The following is a 13194-nucleotide window of genomic DNA, read 5'->3' as shown; positions in this document are numbered from 1 at the left end:
GGGATCAAACCCTCACTCCCTGCAGTGGAAGCTCAGAGTCCTAACTGCTGGACCGCCAGGGAAGTCCTACCAGTCATTTAAATTTTAACTAGTCTACTCATCGTAAAAGTTATCTTACACTTTACTGATAACTAATGGAATTCAGCCACTTTTTATGCTCCAGGTTAGATAATAATTCATCCATGTTTCCTTCTAATACTTTCATGGATTTAAATTAACATTTTGATTCTCCATTTGGAATTTACCCTTGTAAGAAATTGATCCAATTTAATCTATTTCCACATGACTAGCCAATTAGTCCAACAACATTTATCTTTTATTTATTTCTTAATATATCTTTACTGGAGTAAAATTGCTTTACAATGTTCTGTTAGTTTCTGCTGAACAACATGAATCAGCTATATGCATACATATATCCCCATATCCTCTCTCTCTTGAGCCTCCCCCCCCCCACCCAGGTCATCACAAAGCACCGAGCTGATCTCCCTGTGCTATGCAGCTGCTTCCCACTAGCTAGCTATTTTACATTTGGTAGTGTGTATATGTCAATGCTACTCTCTCACTACATCCCAGGCTCCCCTTCCCCCACTGTGTCCTCAAGTCTGTTCTCTACATCTACATCTTTATTCCTGCCCTACCACTAGGTTCATCAGTACCATTTTCCTAGATTATATATATATACATATATATATGTGTTAGCATACGGTATTTGTTTTTCTCTTTCTGACTTGCTTCACTCTGTATCACTGACTCTAGGTCCTTCCACCTTACTACAAATAACTCAATTTCATTCCTTTTTATGGCTGAGTAATATTCCATTCTATATATGTGCCACATCTTCTTTATCCATTCATCTGTTGATGGACACTTAGGTTGCTTCCATGTCCTGGCTATTGTAAATAGTGCTGCAATGAACATTGTGGTACATGTATCTTTTTGAATTATGGTTATCTCAGGGTACCAGAAATATTTATTTTAAAGTTAACATTTTTCTCAACTAATTTGAGATGCCTCTTTCATAATATGCTGAATTTCCATTAGCACTTAACACTAATTCTGGGTTCTCTACTTAGTTAAATTTTTCTACACATTACCTCTACCTCACAACATACACAAAAAACAAATTCAAACTGGATTGTAGGTTTAAAGTGAAAAGTATAACAATAAAACTTCTAGAAGAAAGCACAGCATGTAGTTGTAACTTTGGAATAGGCAAAAGGTTACTTAAACATCACCTGAACAGCAAAACCATTTTTAAACATTGATAAGTTAGACTTCATTGAAATTAACAATGGCGGTTCATCAAAATGTATCAGTAAGAGAGTGAAAAGACAAGTTAACGACTTGGAGAAGATATTTGCAATACTGATATCCTAAGTAGAACTTGTATACAGAATATAAAAATCTTACAGCTTTCCTAGACAAACAAAAGCTGAGGGAATTCATCACCACTAGACCTGCCTTGCAAGAAATGCTGAAAGGAGTTATACAAGGTGAAATAAAAAGATGTTAATTAATGACATGAAGACATATGAAAATATATAAGACACTGGTACAGGTAAATATACAGTCAAACTTAGAAAACTCTAATAGCATGGTTTGTTAACCACTTAACTATACTACAAAGGTCAAAGGAAAAAGCATTAAATATAATTTAGCTACTATAATTTGTTAATAAATACACAATATAAAAAGAGTTAACTAATGACCTCAAGATATAAAAAAGATGAAGTAAAAGAGTGAAGTTTTGTAGACAATAAAAATTAAGTTGCTATCAGGTTGAACTAGATTGTTTTACCTATGAGATGTCTTATATAACACTCATAGTGGAGGGGAAATTGGAAAAAGATAGTCAAAATGTACAAACTTCCAGTTATAAGAAAGTTGCTAAAAGCTCTCATCACAAGGAGACTTTTTTTTCTTTTTATTGTATCTCTATGAGATAAAGGATGTTAACTAAACCTATTATGATGATCATTCACAATATATGTAAACCAAACCATCATGATGTACACCTTAAACTTATATAGTGATGTATGTTAATTATTTCTCAATAAAACTGGGGGGCGGGGGGAAGACTCATGGTAACCACAAAACAAAACCCTTGAGTAGGGGCACAAAAGATAAAGAAAGGGGAAACAGCAAACCATCATGGAAAACACCAATTTACAAAGGTAGGCAGAAACAACAGGAAAAAGAAACAATATAAATACAAAAAAACCAGAAAACAATTAATAAGATGGCATTAGTAAGTCCTTACATATCAATAATAACTCTAAATGTAAGTGGATTGAATTCACCAATCAAAAGGCACAGAGTGGCTGGAAGGATAAAACAACAAGACCAAACCATGTGCTGCCTACAAGAGACTGACTTCAGTTTTAACACATTATTGACTGGGAGATTTTTTGCAGAAACGAATGCTTGTGGCTATAATATGTCTCCAGTCAAAAATGTGTTAAGGACACATATAGGCTCAAAGTGAAGAGATGAAAAAAGGTAATCCATGCAAGAGGAAGCCAAAAGAAAGCAGGGGTAGCTATACTTATATCACAAAAATTAGGCTTTAAGCCAAGAAACAGTAACAAGAGACAAAGAAGGTCAATATATAATGATAAAGGGGCCAATTCACCAAGAAGATATGATGATGATAAATATATACAAACCCAACTTCATGATGTACATAAATGTATTAAGACAATACTAGCAGAGTAAAAGAGAAATAGACTATGATACAATAGTAGTAGGGAACTTCAGTATCCTACTTTCAGCAGTAGACAGATCATACAGATAGATGATCCAGATAGATCATCTGGACACAAAACAAGGCTTAGGAAATTCTTAAAGATTGAAATGATACCAAGTATTTTTTTCTGACCACAATGGTATGAACCTAGAAATAAAGAGTAAAAGAGGAAACTGGAAAATCTACAAACATGTGGAAATTAAACAACACACTCCAGAACAAGCAATGACTCAAAAAAGAAATCAAATGAGAAATCAAATAGTATCTTGAAGCAAATAAAAATGGAATCACAACATACTAAAATTTATGGGGTACTGCAAAAGTAGTTCTAAGAGGCAAATTTATAGTGATAAGTGCATATATTAAGAATATAGAAAGATCTCAAATAAACAACCTAAATTTACACTTCAAGGAACTAGAAAAAGAAGAACTAACTAAGCCCAAAGTTAGCAGAAGCAAAGAAATCACAAAAATTGGAGTGAAAATAAATGCAATAGAGACCAAAAATTTTTTTAAATAAACAAAACTAAGATCTGTTTTTTTTGAAAAGATAAACAAAATTGACAAACCATTAGCTGGACTAAAAAAAAAAAGAGATTCAAATAATAAAATCAGAAATGAAAGAGGAGACACTACAAATGATAACTTGGAAATAATAAGGATCATATGAGACTACTAAGAACAATTACAGGCCAATCAGTTGGTTAACCTAGAAGAAACGGATCAATTCCTAGAAACATAAAACCTATGAAGACTGAATCAGGAAGAAATAGATAATCTGAACAGACCAATAATAATTAAGGAGACTGATTCAGCAATCAAAAACCTCCCAACACAGAAAACTGAAGGACCAGATGGCTTCACTGGCAAATTCTACCATACATTAAAAGAAGAATTAATGCCAATCCTTCTCAAAGGCCTCCCAAAAATTAAGGAGGAAGGAACATTTCCAAATTCATTTTACAAGACCAGCACTACCCTGATACCAAAGCCAGATAAGGACACTACAAGGAAGGAAAACTAGAGACCAATATCTCTGATAAATATAGAGGCAGAAATTCTCAACAAAATATTAGCAAACTGAACTCAACAACATATTGAAAGGATTATACATTGTGACCAAATAGGATTTATCTCTGGGATGCAAGTATGGTTCAACCAATGCACATCAATAAATGTGATACACCACATTAATAGAATGAAAGATAAAAATTACATGATCATCTCAATAGATGCAGAAAAAGCATTTGACAAAATATAACATCCTTTCGTGATAAAAATCCTCAAAAAATTGGTTATAGTAGGAACATAAAACCTACAACCAAGAATATGCTTGTTCAGATTCAACGGAGAAATCACAAGCTTTACAGGCAAGCAAAAGCTAAGACAATTCAGCACCACAAGACCAGCTTTACAACAAACACTGAAGGAACTTCTCTAGGCAGAAAAGAAAAGCCCACAACTAGAAACAAGAAAATTACAGATGGGAAAGCTTACCAGTAAAGGAAAACATATAGTAAAGGCAGGAAATCAAGAGGAGAGGACAAATGCAGGACATTGGAAATGCATGTGAAATTAAAAGACTAGCAACTTAAAGCAATCTCGTATACATATAGACTGCTATATCAAAACCTCCGCATAACTGCGACATTAAGGCATCAAAGGGTTTCTTTCCTCCCCAGGGTTCCCCTGTTTCTTTCTTTCAGTCCTACTCTAGGTCAACCCTTGGGCCAATTATTCTCCTAGGTATCTTACTTTCTTTCTTCATTCCAAAATTAAAATTCCTTCTCACAACCTCCTAAGGCTCTGAGAATTCAGGGTCCTTTTCTCTCTGAGCCTCAGGTTGAAACTACTTTCTATGAAGCCACCTAAATGCTGGCTTTACTCTGCTACTTCTCCTTGGACTGTGGGCACAGAAATTTTCCGATATTTTCCCTTCTGCACACAAAAAACTCTACTCGGTTCTTAATTCTTTTATTTCTAAAAATGTAAACATCTGTAAGAAGTACAGCAGATACAAAGAAACATGGTGTAAAGAAAACCTTGTTCACCATCTGGCATGTCCTGTCTAAGACTTTCATTTGTAAGAGGTGGTTCTCAGTTGGGGATGGTTTTGCCCCCACGGTTGGCATTGGGTGATATCTGGACACATTTGTGATTGTCATTATTGGGATGCTACTGCATCTGAAGTGTAGAGGTCAGGGATACTGCTCCACATCCTACAATGTACAGAACAGTCCTCCCAAACAAAATATTATCTAGCTCAGAATATCAACAGTGCTGAATTGAGAAACTCTGATTTACAACATCACCATATTTCATTCCATCTCAACTCATATAGCATCTGCCCCTCCCAGCTGGGGCATCTCACTGATTATTAGGAATTTCAGGACAGGAGTTTTGCTCCTGAGTGAAAGGAAGTAATTAAATGTTCTGACTTAATGGCAGGACATTTAATTTAAAATTTAATCCAACCACACTGAATCCCATTACACACAGAGCTTTGATAGTGGTGGCAAGTAACAGCAAATATGAGACATATACCTGCCCTCAAAGAGCTTGATCGTCTTGGGAGGAAAAGAAATACACACTTGGAGAAGTAATAAGAATAAAAAGCAAGATATGAGTATCAGTGCTTAAGACATAAATAAGAATGATTGGGAGTAACATACTTGAGTTGGCCCTTAAACAGATTTAAAATGAAAGCATTTTAGAAATGAAAGCAATTAACATAATATCTAATGTAACTCCATTTAACAGGTGAGAAGAAAAACACAGAGAAACTAACCTGTCCAAATTATGCTGGCAAATTACTGGGAAGAGAACTCTGGTCTCCTGATTCCTGACCCTTGCTGTTGCGTTTACAGCCGTTGCCTTTGTGACTGCTAAAAAAGGAGAGAGAGAGATGAGCAGAGAAGGCCCTGTATGAACAATGGTAGAAGTGTACATCATCACCATAGTTATAATAATAATCATTGCTGACATATGGATGCTTAGTGAGTAGACTGGTGAAGGGCTCACATTATGAAGTATCAGAAAGTAAGACTGGAAAGGAATGAGCAGCTTGGGATGAAGAGATAAGATTAAACTAAACAGAATATTAACAGTCTCAGTCTAGGTATTTTAGAAGTTAAATAAGAAATAAAGGTAAGTGCTATAGGAATTTCAAAAAGGGTCAAATTCCAATGGCTGAGGGTAATCAGGCATGGCTTGGTGGGAGGGTTAAACTGTAGATGAGCTTTCAAGATGCACAGGATTTGAAAGGAGATAAGAGGGGAATCTAGATAAGGAAGGGATCCAAAGTTAAATAAACCAAGTGGCTTTGAGGACAGTGAAGAAACAAGACTGACTACAATGGGAAGCTTGAGTAGAGGGGACCTGGGAAATGAGCCTGAAAAGGCAGGATGGGTCCAGATCATGCAGGGCCCCAAGAAGAATGAATTTACTCTGGCAAAGAGAGACCACTGCAGGTGCTTTAGCAGAATAACTTGATTAATGTTTTAGGACGACTCCTCTGGCAATGATGTATAGGATGAACAGAGCCAAGAGAGATAAAAGGGAAGGCAGAGAGCTATTCTTCTCGTAAGAACAGAATAAAGAATATTATAAAGACTAAAGAATACTATACAATATTTATAATGCAGTGAGTTATTATTTCATAGACACTATGCTAACGTACTTTTTCTCATTTAATTCTCACAGAAAACATACAAAGGAAGTCGAATTATCATCTCCATTTTTAAAATGAGAAAATAGAATCAAAGAGAGGCTACATAACTGGCCCAGGTCACATATCTAGGCATTGGAGGAGTCAGAATTTGAGCCCAGATAATATGACCCAGAGCCTACAGTCTTAGCTACTATGCCGTATCCTTCAATATTATTAAATGTGTCTGAAAGAATCCAAGAACAAAATAATAGGGCTGAACTAATGATTAGTGGTAAAAAAGGAACTGGAAGGAAGAGAGATGAGACTTTACAAGGGAACAAATGACAGAACTTAATGAGATATATGGAGATGAGAAAGAGTAAAAAATGATCATCTCTTGGGCTTCCCTGATGGCGCAGTGGTTGAGAGTCCGCCTGCCGATGCAGGGGACACGGGTTCGTGCTCCGGTCCGGGAAGATCCCACATGCCGCGGAGCGGCTGGGCCCGTGAGCCATGGCCGCTGAGCCTGCGCGTCGGGAGGCTGTGCTCTGCAACGCGAGAGGCCACGGCAGTGAGAGGCCCGCGTACCGCAAAAAAAAAAAAAAAAAAATCATCTCTTAAGGGGTGAGAGGACGGGGAAATGATAATACCATTCACCCTTGGAAATCACAAGGGTGAAACCAGAGGGTAAAGATGAGTAATATTTCACATATGCTGCATTTGCAAAGATGAAAAGAAATTCACGTAGAAATTCTAATATGCAGATAAGATAGATTTCAGAAACTCAGGAAAGAATAAGGATTGAAATTACAGATTTTGAAATTATCTCACATAAAATGAATAGCGGAAACAAAAAAAAACTATTAAGCTCTCCAAGGGAGGAAAAAAAAAAAAAAAGGACCAATCCTTGGGGACCAGCAACAATTAAAAGGTAGAGGAAAGAGGCAGGAGCAGAAGCAGGACAGGGTAGTCTCCCAGAGTTCAACAAATGAGAGTTTCCAGAAGAGAGCAGGCTGCCTTCTCTTTTCACTCTGTACTCTCCTGGAAGATCTCATTCTCACCTACTCCTTAAACTACCATCCACACACATGCAAGTAAAAGATGAGAGGTCTACAGTTGAAGGAGTTTGAAAATGTCAACAAAGGGGTGAGGTAAGCAAAGATATCATAAAGGAGTGATTAACTTAAACATGAGGATATAACCAGTTGAAAGCAATATTCGAATGCATAAAGATGCTGATGCGTTAATTAAACTAGCTAGGCCGAATCAGGGAAAGCATCTGGGAAAGGATGCATTACTACCGAAAGGTAAGGAAACCATGTTAAACTATGTCACTTAGACACAATCAGCAAAATTCAGATTATGGGAAACTTCACAGAACAACCTGGTTCCTTCAACAGGTTGTTGAACAACCTGGTTCCTTCAACAAGCAAATTGCAAGGGAAAAATATGGAGGTGGAACTTGTAGAATAAGAGAAGCTTGAAAGACGTGTCAACCAATCACAACGTGTGAGGTGGACTGGGTCCTGGGTTAAACAAGCACAGTAGAGAAGAAAAAACATTACGAGGCAAGCAGAAAATTAAACTGGATATTTGATGATATTAAGGAAATACATTAAATATTTTAGCTGTAATAATAATATAGTGGTTACGCTTTTTAAAAGTCCTTTATGTTTTTAGAAATCATACTGATATATTTATAGCTTTCAGATGCCTGCTATTTGCTTCAGAGAAACACAAGAGGAGTTATGTAGATAGTGATATGGGAGCAGCGAGATTGGCCAGGAGTTAATAATTGTTGGGGCTGGCATTGAGTTCACGGAGCTTCATTTTTTCCATATGTTTGAAATTTTCCTTAATATTTTTTTTTAAAAGATGCAGTTTGGTTTGCAGGAATAGGATTTTCTTCCATATACTGTAGTTTAAATGGCCCTGGTTAAGTTTTCTTGACCTGAGTTCAGTGGATTTCAAGGAACCACGAGGATTATCAAATCAGATCTAGACAAAGCTGGAGGATGAAGTGGTCCACCAAAAAACAGGGACTGAGTTGAACACAAGATACCACTTGAAAGATGACGGAAGATAGATCCTTCAAGTTATTGATTAAAGGGTTTCAAAGATAAAATTTTAACATAAAGGAGAACAAGAAACTAATGGGGGTGTGAGTGTAAGGAGTTTGCTGAATGAGCAAAGCAGTAGGTAAGAAAAATGACTCTGTCCGCTCTTGTTTCTAAGACAAATTCAATGCCACTGAAAAAGACATGCAGCTATGAGATGACGAAACCTAAACGTGGGATATTTGTTCATGAGAAAAGAATGTGTGCACTAAAGTCGTGTTAAGACACTGGAGATCTAGGGGTCGGGTCATTCAAACCTTCACAAACTACTTCTGTCTTCTTCTCCTTTGTTTATTCCTTCTTCTTTCCCCCAACAAATCCAAAGTGCCTTAGAGGTAGTGCAAAGGCCCTAGGACAAAGGGGTAAGAGTAAGAGGTAATATGAAGTTTGGAGGAAAAGATTACGGATTATTTTCTCCCTCTCACTGAATCCAATAGTGTAAATTAAATTTGTCACCTTCCTATTTGTTGTGAGGTGGGGTACAGAACGCTCAGGACGAGGGGGACAAGTTGCTTTAGTTAGTTTGCAGGGCAGTGATGAGGACACTGCGCTGTTAAGACCTCCACCCTTTTTCTTTTCTAGGTCTCACCGCCGGCAACTCCCAAAGCACTAGACTTTTCCCCCAGGTACGTAAACAAAACAAAACAAAACAAAACAAATTTAAGGGTAAGATTATGCGAAGGGAGCAGACGGGAGCATTCCAGAGGAAAACCACAAGCGAGGCCTCGTTCACCCAAGGAAGTTGGAGTGGTGGGAGCAGTTTGACAGTCACTTTGGCAAGGGTTGGAGACACAGCAATGGGTCAAATCAGAGAGCCTCGGAAACCACGGGAAGGACTCTGCGGATGCGCGTCCGGTCTTTATACGGAACCTGCGCGTATCAGACTCCAGGGCAACCGTCAGGAGGCAAGAGGCGGGACCGGGGGAAGTGGCTCCAACCCGGCTCTGAGAGCCGCCCTCCCCGATGTCTCCCAGCCCCACAGCCACCGGAGCAGGGAAGGGAAGATTCCCCTGAGGTGAACGGAACGTTTAGAACACCTCTCCCGAAATCCAGCTACCTCGCTGTTAACCGAGGCTTGAGAGTCCTCTCCTCCCCTTCGGGGACACCTAAAAGCGACGCCGCCGCGGTTCCGGGTTACGCGCTGGAGCTCGGCGGGTGGCGGCCCCGGCGAATCCAAGCCCGGAGTCCCAGGCCTCCTCCCGCCCATGGGGGAGGGCCAAAAGAAAATAGGCACCAATCGGGATGTACACTTGGAAGACGTTTACCCTCTGAGCCAATAGTAAGGAGGAGGGCGGGGCCGAGGGGGCCGTACGCTCTTCGGGTTTAAATCTGGGCGGCCGGGCGGTTAACGCCAGCCTGGGCGCGTTTGCGGGTCGTGCGCCTGCGCGAGCTGTGGGACGCTAACCGAAACCTGCGGTACTAAGCTAGCGGGGCGGCGGGACTCGGTGCGGCCGATGGACGTCCGCTGGACCGGTAAGCGGGCAAAAGCTGAGAGAGATGGTGCACTGGCTCCCTAGGGCCGCCCGCCCGCCCACAGCTGTGGAGAGGTCAGGTTCTGCGTAGCGCGGCATTGGAGTTTCCCTCCCCTGGGTGCCGGTTTCCCCAGGGCGCCGTACGGAGCCTTGACGCTCCCGCCGAGCCCAGGTGTGCGGCCTGCGGAGGCACGTGTGAGCGGCGCCGTGCGTGCCTCCAGCGCGTTCGACCCCTCAAGGTCATGATGTGCACCAGCTGCCGGTCCGCTGCCAGCCCGGCGCCCGCAGCGGCGAGCACCCTTGTGGTCGCCGCTCTGCGAGGTGTACCGGGCCGAGGGGCCTGTGGGCGGCGGGACCGGTGCCCGCGGGCAGCCGGCTTCCCCGGAGGCCGTGAGCGTCTGAGACGATAACCACGCCCCGGGCCAGCTGGTGCAGTCTCTGGTCTTTGTTGTCGTCGTGAAGGGAGAAAAGTCTTCTCCCCCTCTGGTTTCACCTTTTGTGAACTTCCGGATGTCACAGTGCGAGAAGCGCTTTCCCTAATGAGTTAGGATAGCGTGTAAAATTGAAGAATCCTATAGTCCTGCCCCAGAATGAAGAAAGAAAAACAACTTTTTTTTTTCTGGTTATAAAAAGTATACAATCTCAGTATTTGTAGAAATAAATCCAAGCACTGTTAAGTACATATTTAAAAAGGAAGAAAATACTCGAGATTCCATCAGCCACAGATCAAAAAAAAAAAAAAATCAGTGTTGATATTTGGGTTTACTTAAGATGTATTCATTATGAGTATATATTTACATGATTGGTAAATGTATTTGTTTTATGTAATTGTGTATTTTGAATATAACAAAGTATATTCATTTAAAAAGCAGATTATGCCTTATTTAGTCCCTAATAGTTTAGGAATAAGTGTTTTGGTCCATGCCAAATGTAGATATGCATTATCATTTAAAAAAATATTTATTTGGCTGCACCTGGTCTTAGTTGTGGCACGCGGGATCTTCATTGTGGCATGCGAACTCTTAGTAGCGTCCTCTGGGATCTAGTTACCCGACCAGGGCTGGAACCCAGGCCCCCTGCATTGGGTGCGCAGTCTTAGCCACTGAACCACCAGGGAAGTCCCTGCATTATCATTTTTAATGGGTGCATGGTATTTCTTGCTATGGCTCTACTATACCACGTATTATTTAACCTATCCCCTAATGATGGACATTAGTTTTTCCAATTTCTTCATCAACAGAAAATAGCATGGTAGTGGTTACTTGTACATGTACATGTTTGCGTTCTTGTCCAGTTTATCTCCTTAGAATAATTTCTTGGAAACGTTTTGTGGCTTAGAAATTATGGTACATTTTAAATTCTGATTCATAATGCCAAAGTGCCCTCTAGAAAAACTGTCATCTCCCCTCCGCACCCTCCCCCAACACATAGAACACAGTGTAAGAGTACTTATTTCTCCACACTCCAGCCAGCACTGGGTACTGAAAAGTCTTACCAATCTAGAAGCATAGCTTAATGTTTTTATTTGCATTATTAATGAGGTGAAACATCTTTTTCTATGTTTATTAGTCATTATTTCTTCAGTAAATCACCTTTTTCCTATTCTGCTGGTGTTTGTACCTTTTAATAGCTTTCTAATAGGAATTTGAATTAGTGATTTTGAACCTGTTACAGTATTTCCACTAGTTTGTTGTCTCTTTGGATTATGGTTGTCTTTTTTAGGGTGTTTTGTTTTCTTTTGTTCTAATACTTTTGTTCTTGAAGCTGCATGCTTTCCTTCCGAGAGGTAGAGAAATTTGTTCTAAATCTGCAATAGCCTCCCAGCAAAGTTTAGAATCTAACTAGTGATCCAGCCCTGCTATTCCAATTTAAAATCCTTCCCCTCCACCCTCAAAATCCTTTCACTTGCAACTAGGTAAACATGGGACACTGAATTGCTTAAGATTTTGACCAGAAGGTACTGTTGGGTATCTTGGTCAATATCATCTGTATTTATCTACAAAATACAAGCTGTGCTAGCTTCTATGTGAAAGTTTCCCCCTAAGTAAGGAGAAAGGATTATCAGGTCTTTATATTAAAAAGAGAAAAAACTGACAGCTACTTGTGGACCTTATTAAATTTTATATTTTATTATTTGCAAGCACCTATCTTCTTCATACATTCGAGAAAGAAAAAGTGTGCAATAATTTAACTGCAAAGAAAACATGTTAATCATAGTATAGTATACTACACATGCCATAAAAAAAAAAATCTCTTTGGGCCTTAGTATTGGAATTCTTCCAGCCCATTCCAGCCCAGAGTCCTGTTCCATTTCTGTCCCTACTTTCCTCTGTTCTGTGTTTATCTTTTTAGAAGGTAGTTTTGTATTGCATGAACATTGAAATGAATGGTGTAATACTTCTCACAAAGCACCATTTAATTTATATATATAATATATATACTTATATATTACATGTTATATATATTACATATATAATATATATAAAAACATATATATATATAAAATCTCATTTAAACTTCACAACCTGTTGAAATAATTCCTTCCATTTTTCCAGTGAAGAAAGAAAAAGCTAAGCCCTACTTTACTCCTCATATTCATTTAGTCCCTACCATCGGTCTGACTCTGGAATTTATACAATGTATTATACAATACAGATAAATGAAGTCATTCTTCAAAGTTACATTTTGGGACTTCTGATTTGCTTCATCTATGATGATTGTCCTGAGTTTTTCTGTGGTAACTACCAAAAGTAATGTCATTAGATCCTTATTCTTCTAGATTTGATAATATAACCTAGTTAACCTTGAAAGGATTTCATTTAAGATCAAAGACCCTGGACTTCCCTGGTGGCGCAGTGGTTAAGGACATGGGTTCGATCCCTGGTCCAGGAAGATCCTGCATGCCGCGGAGCAGCTAAGCCCGTGTGCCACAACTACTGAGCCCGCAAGCCACAGCTACTGAGCCCGCGCGCCTAGGGCCCGTGCTCCGCAACAAGAGAAGCCACCACAGTAGGAAGCACACGCACTGCAACGAAGAGTAGCCCCCACTTGCTGCAGCTAGAGAAAGCCTGCATGCAGCAACGAAGACCCGATGCAGCCAAAAATAAATAAATTTTAAAAAAAAAGATCAAAGACCCTGATCCTCTCTTTTGCTTCTATAGAATCTGCTAAGCATGGCTGTTTTTTTTTTTTTTTTTTTTTTTTTTTTTG

General features: G+C 39.5%; 1 protein-coding gene and 1 long non-coding RNA gene across 3 annotated transcripts in view; one reads left to right on the top strand and one right to left on the bottom strand.

The window, feature by feature from the left end:
• Positions 1-5580: 5580 nt before the first annotated feature.
• LOC114887242 lies at positions 5581-9666 on the bottom strand. Its single transcript, XR_003791515.1, has 3 exons — positions 9570-9666; positions 8770-8861; positions 5581-5631 (listed from the first exon to the last, which is right to left on the bottom strand). It is a non-coding gene; the product is annotated as an uncharacterized LOC114887242 (long non-coding RNA).
• Positions 9667-9967: 301 nt separating this feature from the next.
• The window catches only part of HYLS1 (HYLS1 centriolar and ciliogenesis associated), a 12020-nt gene continuing 8793 nt past the window's right edge, over positions 9968-13194 (top strand). For both annotated transcript variants that reach the window (XM_029209630.1, XM_029209629.1), the window contains exon 1: positions 9968-9985. The gene's annotated coding sequence lies outside the window, so the exon portion shown is untranslated. The remainder of the gene's footprint in view (positions 9986-13194) is intronic.

Source organism: Monodon monoceros, unplaced genomic scaffold, assembly GCF_005190385.1.
Source record: "Monodon monoceros isolate NGI ecotype Baffin Bay Population unplaced genomic scaffold, NGI_Narwhal_1 Super_Scaffold_7, whole genome shotgun sequence".
Lineage (NCBI taxonomy): Eukaryota > Metazoa > Chordata > Mammalia > Artiodactyla > Monodontidae > Monodon > Monodon monoceros.
The sequence above is the reverse complement of the archived record's forward strand: the minus strand, read 5'-3'. Positions and strand labels throughout refer to the sequence as shown.